The sequence below is a fragment of the Trachypithecus francoisi genome, unplaced genomic scaffold, assembly GCF_009764315.1.
Source record: "Trachypithecus francoisi isolate TF-2019V2 unplaced genomic scaffold, Tfra_2.0 Lachesis_group16, whole genome shotgun sequence".
NCBI lineage: Eukaryota > Metazoa > Chordata > Mammalia > Primates > Cercopithecidae > Trachypithecus > Trachypithecus francoisi.
The window spans coordinates 45,156,656-45,171,499 of NW_022681461.1; the positions used below are offsets into that span (position 1 = coordinate 45,156,656).

At 38.8% G+C, this 14,844-nt stretch overlaps 1 protein-coding gene across 4 annotated transcripts in view; it reads right to left on the minus strand.

The window, feature by feature from the left end:
* TTC39B (tetratricopeptide repeat domain 39B) overlaps positions 1-14,844 on the minus strand; it is a 150,122-nt gene that overhangs the window by 79,395 nt on the left and 55,883 nt on the right. The window contains exon 1 of one of the 4 annotated variants that reach the window (XM_033237397.1): positions 11,816-12,100. The exons of the other annotated variants lie outside the window; for them this stretch is intronic. The gene's annotated coding sequence lies outside the window, so the exon portion shown is untranslated. Of the gene's footprint in view, positions 1-11,815; positions 12,101-14,844 lie in introns of those variants that run through there. 4 annotated transcript variants of the gene reach the window in all.

The following is a 14,844-nucleotide window of genomic DNA, read 5'->3' on the forward strand; positions in this document are numbered from 1 at the left end:
ACAGCCAAATTTTACCAGGCATATAAAGACAAGCTACTACCAATCTTACTGAAACTATTACAAAAAATGTGATGAGGTGTAGTCACTCCATAACACCTTCTATGAATCCAGAATCACCCTGATACTAAAATCAGATGACACAACAAAAACAGAAAACTACCAACCAATATCCCTGATGAACACAGATGCAAAAATCCTCCACAAAATACTAGCAAACTGAATCCAACATACATCAAAAATATAATTCATCAAAATCAAGTAAGCTTTATTCCAGGTATGCAAGGATGGTTCAACATACGCAAATCAATAAACTAAAAACAAAAACCATATGATCATCTCAATAGATAGCGCTGCCATTCGAGATAGCAATCCCACTACGTGGTATCTACCCAAAGGAAAAGAAATCTTTATATAAAAAAGACACCTGCACTCATACATTTATCACAGCACTATTCACAACAGCAAAGCCATGGAACCAACCTAGGTGTCCATCAATGGTTGAATGGATAAAGAAAATGCGGAATATGTACACAATAGAATACTATGTAGCCACAAAAAGGAATGACATAATCTTTGCAGCAACCTGAATGGCGCTAGAAGCCATTATCCTAGATAAACTAAGTCAGAAGCAGAAAATCAAATACCACCGGTTCTCACTTCTGAAAGCTAAACAATAGGTACACATGCAAATAAAGATGGAAATAACAGACACTTGGCACTCCAAAAGAGGGGAGGGAGGATGGAGGTGAAGGCTGAAAAATTACCTTTTAGATATAATGTTCAATATTTGGGTGGTGAGTACACAAGAAGCTCAATCCCCACCTTCAAATCTAAAACCTTAAAAATAAAAAATGGTATCCACTAGAATTATGAAATGCAGGACTCTGACACACCACTGGAAATCTATTGCTTAATATTATTGGCTACATAAAAAACATCTGTCTTTCTTACTAAAAAAAACTGCTTGCCGGACCAAATTCTACACAAGGATGATTCCTCAAAGAGCTGTTCTCATGGCCAATGATCAGAGGAAAGAGGAGGTACTGCTGCTGACAATGAGAAAGCAAGAAGAGCCCAAAAATAAAAAGATACTCCCCAAGTATCATTTTATTGCCAACTCCAATCCCATTTTGCCAGGCCTGTCACCAGTGCTTTCAGAATCAAAGGAATATACTTTCAACTTTTTCTCTCCACTCTGGCCCTGTTCCTTAAGAAGGAAAAACTAAACAGCTGAAAAAGGCCAAAGGGCAAGCACCAACAAGGATATAACTGTTCTATTAAACGAGAAACTGGCGAATTGATAAACTAGATAATCTTCTCCCCAAATAATCTATGCTTAGACTTCTTACAAAGCCTTCCTCAATCAAAACTGTAACCCTTAGTATTATCTGTAGGGTGTGGGTAATCTCTAGATTCTTTGTAGTTTTCTATGTTTTTTTTTTTCCAAAAATGATAATGCACTATTTTAACAATCATGAAAAAAGTTAAGCATGTATTTTGAGTAATTTAAGTCTATATTCATGAAGGGAATATTCAAATATTATTTTAAGGAAACACCCTCTGATCATCCCTTTTACATCACACATAACTCAAAATAGTTCTCCTAAGAAATATGCAAGAACAGTATAATTTATTCTTTTTAGCCCTCTCCACATGAAGAACTCAGAATACATCAGTACTCAATGTGTTTCTCATGTTATTTTAGACCTTTTTAGAAGTCTTCCAAGCTTTCACTACTTTAAAAAAGTCAGTTCTTGAATGTGGTTTTTCTAATTTTATCTTTTCTATTTCCTGCATTTGATAACATGCTTCAATAGGTCTACTATTATATTCCTGAATTGCTTTCAAACTTATTACTTTATGCACATTTACCATCTCAATTTGGTCCTTTGCATCTACCTTTGCTAAAATGCATCTACCTTTGCTAAAAATGAACTATGATTCATGCCTTATTGAAGGAATCAGCCCTCACAGGAAGCTAAGAAATGGCATTCTCACGAGTTCTCTAATACCAGCCTTGTTTCCCATCTTTGGCAGATGAGAAAAACACAGCAAACGAGGGCCATGTGAATGTGATATTTGCCAAGTGTCCCTTAGCTTTATATGGAAAATGGAGAATGACAAGTTCATTCAAACAGATGGATTCATAACTGTTTGAACAGCTTCTCTCAAAAGGTAATTCCCTTTATCACGTGTTTTACATTTGTATCAGAAACTGGGATTAAAATAGAGAATGCAAGGCAAAAAAAAAAAAAAATCTCTGCAAAACAATGAAACTGGGAAAGAGAGCAGTGAATGGACCATAATTTAAAAAGATAATGCTCTAAGTGGACAACTTATATTTAGTAAACTAAAATTTAATTTTTATCCATAAACATTTAGGAATGCCATATTCCAAGCATGGTATCAGATGTTAAAACACACAAAATAATAGCATGCCTGCTCTCAAAGATGATACCTGAGTGAAAATAAATTATAAATTCCTGAATCTGAATCCAAAAAATCTAACTGAATAAAAACAGGATAAAAGAGATGTGACTTAACAACACGGTAAAAAGTTGCTAATTATTTTAATGAATTTATGAACACAACAGAACATGAATACTGATACAACTTAAGTTGTATTAAGAAAACTATAGCATCTAGAATGAGGAAAATAGCATCTTTCCTAAGTTTCTTTTAATTAACTTTTTTTTTCTTTTTTTTTTTTCGGAGACAGAGTCTAGTTCTGTCGCTCAGGCTGGAGCGCAGTAATGGGACCTCAGCACACTGTGACCTCTGCCTCACAGGTTCAAGCAATTCTCCTGTCTCAGCCTCCCAAGTAGCTGGGATTACAGGCACACACCACCACCATGCCTGGCTAATTTTTGTATTTTCAGTAGAAACAGGGTTTCATTATATTGGTCAGGCTGGTCTCGAACTCGTGACCTCAGGTGATCCACCTGCCTCGGCCTCCCGAAGTGCTGGGATTACAGGCATGAGCCACCGCACCCAGCCTAATTAACTCAGACTTAAAAATATAACTATCTCTTAATCAGAGTACAAACTTCATAAAGGCAAGATTGTATCGCAGCACCTAGTACAGTGTCTTCCAGGTAATGATCTTCAATAACACTGTGCTGGTTGACTGAACAAATAAAGGAGCAAATGAAGGATAACATAATTCTCCTCTAGTCAGACCAGTCACACCTGGCCTACCTGATGTTCTAGACATACTCTTTTAAGAATATCAACAACAGGAAATGTAGGCCGGGCACGGTGGCTCATGCCTGTAATCCCAGCACTTTGGGAGGCCAAGGCAGGCAGATCACTTGAATCCAGGAGTTTGAGACCAGCCTGGGCAACATAGGGAGACTCCATCTCTACAAAAAATATGAAAAATTAGCCAGGCATGGTAGTGCATGCCTGTAGTCCCAGCTACTCGGGCAGCTGAAGCAGGAGGACCGCTTGAGACGGGGAGGTTGATTGAGGCTGCAGTAAGCTGTGATCACATCACTACACTCCAACCTGGGTGACAGAGGAAGACCCTATCTCAAAAAAAAAAGAAAAGAAGAAAGAGAAAGAAAGAAAGAAAGAAGGAAGGAAGGAGGAAGGAAGGAAGGAAGGAAGGAAGGAAGGAAGGAAGAAGAATTGGAAGAAAGCAGAGAAAAGAAAGGAATGCGAAAGCTTCATTCACTAGAAAGATTTTGGTTCACCTTCTAGACCACCTTCTCTGGAGCAAAATCCTACTCTCAAATGACTCAGAAAATACATAATAATGTGTATACATAGAGTAATAAAACAAATATGACAAAATGTTAAAACTGAATTAAGGGCATTCAGAAGTTCTCTGTGTTACTCTTGCCCTTTTTCTGTAAGTTTGGAATTATCACAAAATTAAAAGTTTTTTTAAAAGACAGCTTATTGGCATGATGATCCTGTAACAAAGGGCAGAGACAGGGATTAAATGTGAGTGGCAAGTGGATCTCAGCCACCTGTGGGCCAACCAGTGCCAGTGGAGAATGCCAAGTCCTTGGGCCACAGGCACACCAACAGTCCAGAAATCCTTTGGTGGCAGAGGCAGCAAGGAGAGAGGCCAATGCAGAGACAACAGGATGGGGCCCTCTACCAGGTAGCAGTCCCCAGACAGGAGCCATCCCTACATCACCTCTTCCTGCACCCAATGTCATCTTAGAAGGAGGAGAGAGAGGGGAAACCTTTTAAGAAGGAAGATATAAGACCGATACATAGTTTAAGTTTTTACTTGACTAGGCATTTACCCCTCCTACATCTCTCAGAAAACCTGAGTCACTCCAAAAGAGACTGCTGGAAATTTGAATAGATGATGTAATTTTTAACTGACTACTTAATGTGCTTTTCTATCCTCAATGGGGATGAAAGTTCCAGAGCAAAGAAGAACAGCTGAAAAAAATAAAAGTACATTTTCATATAAAATACAAAGCATGATTCAGACCCCACTCATTGAGGGGCAGAACAAGATGACAGAATATAAGGCTCCACTGATCATTGCCCCTGCAAGGAGACCAATTTAACAACTGTCTACAGATAAAAAGCACTTTCGTAAGAACCAAAAATCAGGTGAGCACTCGTAGTACCTGGCTTTAACTTCACATCGAAGACGCTACTCACTAAGAAAATGGAAGGCGGGCTGGGTACGGTGCCTCACACCTGTAATCCCAGGGTTTTGGGAGGCTGAGACAGGAGGATCACTTGAGCCCAGGACTTCCAGACCAGCCTGGGCAACATAGCAATACCCCATCTCTACAAAAAAATAAAAAATTAGACGTATGTAGTGGCATACACCTAGAGTCTTAGCTACTTGGGAGGCTAAGAGGACAGCCTGAGCCCAGGAGTTCAAAGCTGCAGTGAGCAGCACTGTGCAGTGCACAGGCTGTCGCCCAGGCTGGAGTCTCTAAAAACATTTTTTTTTCCATTTAAAAAAAATTTTATAAAGAAAATGGAAGGTAGTGCTTGCTATCTCTTTCAGCAAAAGAAACTACTCCAACAGCTGCTGTTTTCCTGGCCCACAGTCATAGCAAATTACTGACCAAGTTGGAAACTTAGAACCAGAGCCTGTATCTTTTCAAATTCTTTCCTTGGGCAAGCAAATCACACTCCTTCACATTATTTAAAACAAACAGCAATGGAATGTTGGATTGGCAAGAGAGAGGCACAGCTCCTGTTTCATTTTGCTAGTTTTCTTTGCTGGTTTTTTAAATTAAAAACAAACAAAAATCCTTTTCCTGTTGGAGGGTTCTCTTATTTCTGACCGAAAACTTCTTACCTAACCTATGAATTATCCTTTCTCACCACATGACTGGAGCGTGATTTAGGAGAAGGCATGCTGGGACACACAGCAGACCACTGTGTTCCTGTCCTAGGTATGCCAGCCACTGGCGGGCAGTGTGGCTTTGCGCCACTCCCTCACCTCCGTGGGCCTCAGTGTCCCCATCTGCAAAAGCAAAGCAGCAATTAACAACACCTGCCCTATCTCCCTCCCAGGGATACCACAAGGAAAGAATGTGCTCCATTTTGTAAAATCACTTTTTAAACTGAAACATCACATCAATGTAAGGGAATGAAGTTGCTGATGTTATTAGAGGAGTTATACAGGAGTATAGTGGTGCTGATGTTATTAGAGGAGTTATACAGGAGTACAGTGGTGCTGATGTTATCAGAGGAGTTATACAGGAGTATAGTGGTGCTGATGTTATTAGAGGAGTTATGGGAGCCAAGAACTTCCCATTAAACAGACCATTATATTCCTGCTATTCAGCAATTCTGCTTAATGCTTCCTGCAGTCATGGGGCAGATGCCACTGAGGCAGCATTTGCCATTTGCATTGCATCCCTCCACATTGGAATGAGATATTTTCAGATGTAGAGCATATACAGGTTTTCAGTGGGACACTGAATGGGGCGGACATTGCCTTTTCTTTTAAAAGATTACCACCTAAAACAAAGAGTAACAAAGTTTTTCTAAAGATAATTCTAACAAGTTTTCCTTTTATTCGCCTCCTGACCCATGAGAGGAAGAAAAAAAATAAAGGCTTCCGAAACATCATTTTCTCAGGCTAGATAGTATGTTTCTTCTCTGGGTTCTTTAGTTGGAGTTTACAACTCATAGTATAATTATTGGTCTACTTTTCAATTACAGTGAGTAGCTTATGAGCTTCTTTTTTTTTTTGAGACGGAGTCTCACTCTGCCACCCAAGCTGGAGTGCAGTGGCTGGATCTCAGCTCACTGCAAGCTCCGCCTCCCGGGTTTACACCATTCTCCTGCCTCAGCCTCCCGAGTAGCTGGGACTACAGGCGCCCGCCACCTCGCCCGGCTAGTTTTTTGTATTTTTAGTAGAGACGGGTTTCACCATGTTAGCCAGGATGGTCTCGATCTCCTGACCTCGTGATCCGCCCATCTCGGCCTCCCAAAGTGCTGGGATTACAGGCTTGAGCCACCACGCCCGGCCTGCTTATGAGCTTCTTAAGGACAGGAACTATCTGTTTCTTAATCCAGAGATGTTCAATGAATGCTTGATGAATGAATGACATTCTTCCTGATACAATTAGCCCCTTGCATCAAATACAGTCTTCCTACTTGGCATTTTACGTCACATATGTAGATCATGAAAAGTACCCATGAATATTTCATCACAGAAACCTTCATTCACAAACAAGCAGCTTTCAGTAAATATAAGGGCTCTCCCCACAAACATCTATTAGTAGGAAAAACAAACAAAACTGAAGAAGGAGTATATAAATACTCAAGTAATTAAACTCTAGAGTTTTTCTTTAGTTCTTCAGTATGTGGCTGTTTCCATAGTTGATGTGCTGTATTTATTCAGCCTGTGACATCAAGCAGGCATATGAAATGGTTTTGCTATACAGGGATGCTATTACTTTAAAAATTAAAAACAAAAACACCTAAGCTAATGTTAAGGAGGGGCGATGGCAAATAAACGCTATATATTGGTTCCTGGTTTGCTGAATCCAAGGGCTCAAATTCTGTCCCAACTACTAACTAAGAAAGCAATGACTACAGCCCCAAACCACAAGAGAAATTCAAATCTTGGTTTCATACTTTCCTGCTTTCTAAATTACAGCCACCTATAATGACTCGAAATAAAATATTCTATAACCCATTAATCTAAAATGATCACCAAAGAAATCCATTCATACCACTTGGTCACTAAAGACTTTCCACACCTATAGACTGATAAAACATCAAAAGAAAAGTAAACCATGCATGAAATTCACATGAAACTCATGTTGTTTGGTCTTCTGCAACTACCACCTAAGACTCTCTGGCAAAGTCAGAGAACTTGGGTAGAATGGCACCATTAAGTCATTTCTTACCGAAATAAATCACCAGGCCAGGTGCGGTGGCTCACGCCTGTAATCCCAGCACTTTGGGAGGCCAAGGTGGGCAAGATCACCTGAGGTCAGGAGTTCGAGACCAGCCTGACCAATACGGAGAAACCCCGTGTCTACTAAAAATACAAAATTAGCTGGGTGTGGTGGCGCATGCCTGTAATCCCAGCTACTAGGGAGGCTGAGGCAGGAGAATCGCTTGAACCTGGGAGGTGGAGGTTGCGGTGAGCCAAGATCACGCCATTGCACTCCAGCCTGGGCAACAAGAGCGAAACTCCATTTCAAAAATAAATAAACAAATAAATAAATCATCAGAGTCACATAACATTTTGGTTAATGTCTTGATGTTAGTCTGCAGAGGGGTCTCTAATACTCACAGGCCTGTCTTGTCTAACTTGTTTATCATGTCTTCAGTGAGGACACAGTAAATATTCTAACCATATATGTTGATGACACAGCCCCAGGATGAATAGTTCATATCATGGTCACCAGAGTCAACATTCAAATCATCTTGAAAAGAATACAGTCATCCCTTGGTATACACAAGAGATTGGTTCCAGGACCCCTGAGGATACCAAAATCCAGATGTACAAGTCCTTTATATAAAATGGCATAGTATTTGCATATAACCTATGCACATCCTCCCATATACTTTAAATCATCTCTAGATTACTTATAATATCTAACACAATGTAAATGCTATGTTTTGTTGTATTATATTGTTTTTATATGTATTATTTTTAATTGTTGTATTGTTATTTTTTCAAATATTTTCCATCCACAGTCAGTTGAATTCTCAGATGCGGAGTCCACAATATAAAAGGCTGACTGTAATTCTAAGAAGAACTCAAGGAGAATAAAATTATTACAAGCAAAATAACAATAATCCAAGTACAAGATTAGGAGATTTACCTTAACAAAAATTCAAATCTAACTCTTGGGGTTTTAGTTGAGAAGTTTAAGGTGTGTGACTTAGCTCGAAATAGACACAAGGACAGAGACCAGTAATTTGGTAAGTGTGATAGATTATAAATGGCCACAAATTCTTTGTCACCCTTTCTGTCAAGAAGTGAGGTCTATGGCCCCACTCCTTGAATCAAAGTAGTCTCTGTGACTACTTGACCAATACAACACTGTGTTAGTTTGGGGTCCAAATCTTAAAGGCTAGCAGTTGCTACTCCTTGTCACTTGGAATACGAAAGCTTAGAACCACATTGCCATGCTGTGAGGAAGCTCAAGCAACAACATGGAGAAGAATAAAGCCCTGACCAACAGTTCTAGCTAAATTCCCAGCTAACAACCAATACTAACTGGCCAGCCAGGTAAGTGAGTCATCATAGCAATAGCTCCTTCAGCTCCAGCTGAGCTACCCCAGGTGATTCCAAGTGGGCAGAAATGAGTCATTTCCTCTGAGACCTGCATAATAGCAGATTCATAAGCAAATAAATGATTGTATTGTTTTAAGTCTACTAAGCTCTGTGGTGATTTGTTACACAGCTATTGATATGTAGCACAGGAAACATTAACAGAAGAAGAACATTACTGCATCATGAGAAAAAAATGACCCATTTGCACTTTTGGCTGACCAGACTAAATTAGAAATAGTGTCCAGTTTTGGTTGTAACCATCTAGAAACTATGACAGGTCAAATGCAAAGAGATCAGAACGGAGAGAAGCATGAAATATGTCACAGGAGGAAGAAGTGACATAACTGAGGACATGTCTTGGATATACAAAGACCCACCAGGGACTGCTAGGGAGAACATTTTACATATTTGAAAGACTACTTTGTAAACACACAAGAGTGGTTTTATCTTAAGATCAGTGGGTAGGAGGCTGTAGAGAGGCAAAGTTCATCTTCGATACGGAAGACTTCATTCTAAGGAAGAACATTCTAACAGTCTTTCAGAAAGGAAATGGACAAATGGCCTTTAAAACAAGATGTGCTAAAATATCTCTCCTGAAAAGTTACTCCCTACCCTCAATTTTCAAATTTGCAAGAATTCCAACTCATTACAGGAGACAAGTGCTGTGTACAACTCCGAACATTCCAGCCCTATAGGGAATTGCTCAGGTTGGTGAACAGCATTCTGGACCCAAAATTCAAGAAACCCTTGATTTTTCCATTAGCATTCCTCTTCTAGGATGTATGTTTTCTATGTTCCTTAACTGGCCTGCCACTGAAGCATAATCTGCCCATAAGTGCAGTCCTGTCCTTTCTAAAGTGAACCAAAGACAAGTGTATATGTGCTGTTAACAAGTAGAAAGCAAGTGCAAAATGTTAGGAAGACCTCTGGACGTGAGGCAAAAAAACTAAGCATTTTCCTGTTTCATGACAGCATGATATTTAGGAGTACACTGTGGCTTTAGGAGAAAAAAGTAGAAGGAAGAGGAAAAAAAAAAAAGGAGGGGGCTCCCCCAACCAAGCTATGACTAAGGGACATAATCCAACAATTTTATGGAGCACAGACTTGCCAACTTTTAGCATGATGGAGTTACAAATCAGCATTCTGAGTGACCCTAGGCAACTGAGTTAGCCTTTGTGCACCTCGTTTTCCTCATTTGGAAAATGCAAACATTAAGGTCAATCGACATGGCTGCTGTTGAAGATTTCTTTAAAAGTCAAAAACAGATTTACCATGGCATAGAAGACATTTTAAAAATAATCTAGTTTGTTTCTTCTCCAGTAAAATAGGCAATTGATGACAGAACATTCTAACATAGCCGATTTCCCTTCCTTTCCCACTAAGACTCTGAGCTCCTCCAAAGCAGAACCATTTCTTACTTACTGACCTGCACTCGACACTTACTATAGCACTGACCACATGCTTGCTGAACCAATTAACTCATTTCCAACATCTTTCCAGCTTAAGCATTCTAGGGATCTGTAGCTTCATATCGGGGGCAGAATTAGTTGCAAGTATTTATATGTCCTATATGTTTGGCCACAAAGTACTTACACTTCTATAGGTGAAAAATTACCACAGTTTTAATGAAATTAGGTAATCAGTTTTTTAATGTCTTCTTCGTCTGCTAAAAATATCTGCTCCATGAGGGCAGATACAATATTTTGTTCAGCATCATATCCCCAGAGCCTGGGAAGAGCTTCGTAACAGATGTAAACATTTTTGGATGAATGAATGAATGAATGAATGAATGAATGAATGAATGAACGAATATAAGATCTTTGCAAGTCTAAGTAAGGCAGAATTTCCTAATTTTAGCAATCCTTCCTAATTAAATTCAAAGTTGCTGCATTTAGGTATGACAAAATGTTTAAAAATAAAAACAGCAGATGTTTGATCTCTGGGTGGTAGAGAAAATTTCTTTTTTTAAATCCTTGATTTATTTTACCCTGCAGGAAGTCAACCAAAATACTGGCACCCAAAAAGCTCATATAATATGTCAGCCTAAGTCAAACATATTCTGCATCTACAAAGATGACTGGTACCAGTTGGTGTTTAAAAGTATTTTGACTACTGATCTCTGAACATATCAACTTTTAAAAATCATTTCAGCTAATGTAATTTTAAGATAAAGGAACAAAATCAGTAGCCAAATTATATGAATCCATTCACTAAAATAATACGACTTTTATTGAACAAAGACAAATCAGGAACATATGAGGGTTATGGTGAGAATCGAAAATTAACCTGTCTTTAGAGAATGCTCAAAACTCACTCACTAACTCAGCAAGGATACAATTGTAACATCCAGGAAATTCCAAAGGGGGAAAATGGGACATGATGACTAAGGACAGATGTTTAGACTTCAGGATCTGCGTCACAAAAAAAAAAAAAACCAGCATTGATTCTGATGCACAATTTTAAAAGGTGGCCATACAAAGGTCACTTTTTGGTAGCTCACATTTACTGTAATCTGCTACAAAGAGACCACTAAAGCCAGCACAGCAAGGTCAGAGGTGAGGGTCTAGGACAATCAACACATGCTATTTCTGAGGACAAGCCACTTTACTAATCTCTAAGGTTCTAATCACCCTAACAAAACAAAGCAAAATCCTATAATGAAACCAGCAGAGGACATAAGACAAACAGTAAATACAAAGTGAACCAGCATCATCCTGCCATTGTTCTGCAGCAGGAGTCTCAGCCACCCAGACGCACACCTTGCAGCAGCAATAAACCAGCCATGGCATCCCAGGAAGACCAGATCCTCCGCAGCAGCAAGTCACACTATTTTCTCCAATTTCAGCACTCACCTTAGGAAGTTTTAAAAAGATAGGAGGAAGGTTAGAGGGCAAGCCAAGCAGGCTTGACATGAAGTTCTTAATGAAGACAATGTCATCTAACAAAAACTGCAGGCTCCAGTGAAATTTGACTGGGGCTTAAAAAATTTACATAGCCTTCCTTAAATTAAAACCTCATAGATTTAAAGAGAACATTTGAATCATACCCCCAGGAACTGCTAAATAAATACAACATACTCACAGATTTAGAGCAGCTGTAACTTTGGAGGAATGAATACAGTCCCACTATGAAGATGTCTTTCCCTCTCTTCTACCAGATTTTTTTTTTTAAGCCAACAAAAAGAAGAGAAAATCCTCAATTTTAAAGCCAACAAAAATCCTCAATTTCTATTTTATTCCTTGGTCTCCAATGAGACTCTCAATTCTCAGGCACAAGCAAAGTAGTTGCCGAGGCAGCTGACAGCATCCCAGGGCTTTCCAGGGCAGAATTTAAGACATGTCAGTTAAAGTGGCAGCTACACTCACTGCTGTAGCGGATGCTTCTGCAGGAAGGGATGCCGGGAGATTTTTTTCCCCCAGTCTCTGCTGCAGCCTAATTCTAATCCATCACTGTTTAATTATCTAGAGAAACGGGCAAGGAAAATACAAATGGCCTGGATTTATAAAACCACAGAATATTGTCATGATTTTTCATCTAATCCAGGGATTCATCTCCTATCTACAAAAGGTCAATTAAGAAAAAAAAAAAAATGAATGATCTCTTTCGTCGTAAGGAAAAACGTAGGCTGTTATTGCCGACTTAGACGTAGATTTTATATCATGGACTTTTTAAAAAATACTAAATAAGAGAAAATCAATTTTTCCCCAAAGTTTTTAGATTAATGCACAAAAGTTAAATTAGCAAAGGGGATTAAACACATATATGACATGACAGTCATACTAACAAAGTTGGAAAACTCCACTTTTAAATTAATAATTGATCAACAATATTTGAAGTGGTTTTGATGAAACTAGAAGATAGTAGGCAGAGGAAATACTAGTTCAAAGACTCTAAGATAGAACACAGCTCTAAAGTTCAGCTGTACTTCTCTGGTTTAAATAGATAAAAGCTCTCCTGGAATAAGGTGGTCGCTGACTTCACAAATTTCTTATCTTGCCTCAAGGGCTCTTGCACACGCTAGAATTGAAACTTTTTAGTACAGGACTCACTAATTTTTCTGATTATAAAAGTAATACCGGGGCCAGGCGCAGTGGCTCATGCCTGTAATCCCAGCACTTTGGGAGGCTGAGGTGGGCAGATCACAAGGTCAGGAGTTCCAGACCAGCCTGGCCAATATGCAGAAACTCCATCTCTACTAAAAACACAAAAATTAGCCAGGTGTGGTGACATACACCTATAGTCCCAGCTACTCGGGAGGCTGAGGCACAGAAATCCCATCTCTACTAAAAACACAAAAATTAGCCAGATGTGGTGGCACACACCTGTAGTCCCAGCTACTCGGGAGGCTGAGGTAGAAGAATCTCTTGAAAACAGAAGGCAGAGGTTGCAGTGAGCCAAGATCATGCCACTGCACTCCAGCCTGGATGACAGAGCGAGACTCTATCTCAAAAAAAAAAAAAAAAAAGGTAACATCAGGTAAAATATTGTAGTATTTCCAAATTATAAAATAGTACATTCCTTGGAAAGGGCTAAAAAACAAAGAAGAAAATTAAAGCCAGCCATAATCTTATAACTCAGATAATCACGCTTAATGTTTTGCAATAATGTGCTTCTAGTGTTCTTCCCCTCTGTGTATACATGTACACATAACACACACACCCCTCCATATATACATATATACACCTCATGTGGAGGGGACAAGACAGCTAAATGTATCTTTGATACTACTATTTTAAATTACCCTTTTCACACAGAATTATGTTATGATTATTTACCCAAAAATGTACCCTATAGTTAACAACCCATATTTCTAAAAGTTCAAAAGAGCATAAGCAATGACAGTCCATTTATATCTGTATGCCTACTATGTGCCAGGCACAGGGAATATAGCAGTGAGCGGAGCACACATAGTCCCTGCTCCCCTGGAGCTCTCGGTCCAGTTGGGGAGCCAGATATTCACCAAATGACAGCAAATATCATGTGCGCTGTACTACAAAACTACAGATTCTTTAGAAACAAGAAAAGACCTGGTGTTGTGAAGGTCAGGCTTTTTCAAGGAAGGAAAAGAGAACTGCAAGCTCAACTGCAAAATTATTAGTAAAGTGCATTTCACACCTTTATTTTTCCGTCAGTATAAATATCTCTCATCTAATTTTTCTTTTTTCCTTTCAAATTTAAGTCCAGCTTCCAACTACATTTTTGTGAATAATATGTAACATGTAAGAGAATAATTGATCTAATGTGTACAGATCTTAAGTATTTAATCAATTACAACATATCCTTTTAGAAATTACAAAAGGTGGGCCACCCACATGATGTTAGATATCCCTTAAATGGTCAGTTACTGCAGGTTTCTTAGTAATCTCCAAGCTAAAATGAAACATGCTCAGAATCTCATGAAGCCTTACAAGATTCTTTTGAGAATACTGGACTCTTACCCTCTGAGATATTGTCAGTATCTCTTATGACACTTTGATGAGGATTTTTTTACATGACCCTTTTGGTACAATCTAAGAGGGGAAAAAAGTCCAAATCATTTGTCAATAAACTCTGCCTTAAAGAGCATAACTCCCCAGACTCTTTTATCGTGGGTTGCACATAGTGACCTCCTAAGACTGCAACATGGAAAGGGGATAGAGGTGAGGGGTAAGCCGTGACTTCGCAGTGGAAAAAACCTTACAAACAATACCCCAGCCAGGCAATCAAGGGCAATGACAGTGATAAATCATGTTGATAGTATGTATTCTTGATAAGATATGATGAAAATGACACTTTACCTCTCTGGGCTTCCTCCTCCAAACCCATACATAACCCCAGTCTAACCATGAGAAAAATATCAGACGAATTCCAAAATGTACAAAATTCCTACAAAATACCTAATATAGGGTCTGTGGGAACTCCAGTATATTTTCTACTTTTCTGTAAATCTAAAACTGTTCTTACAAAATTGACTATTAAAAAATCATCTTTCCAAGAGTTACTTAGCTTTTTCTGATCACTAATAAAATACATTCCATAAAAATTCTGACAAAACAAAAAAATTATATAAAAGGAATTTTTCGAAAATTATAAATACCCTGTAATCTCAACACACTGAAATAATCAATCCC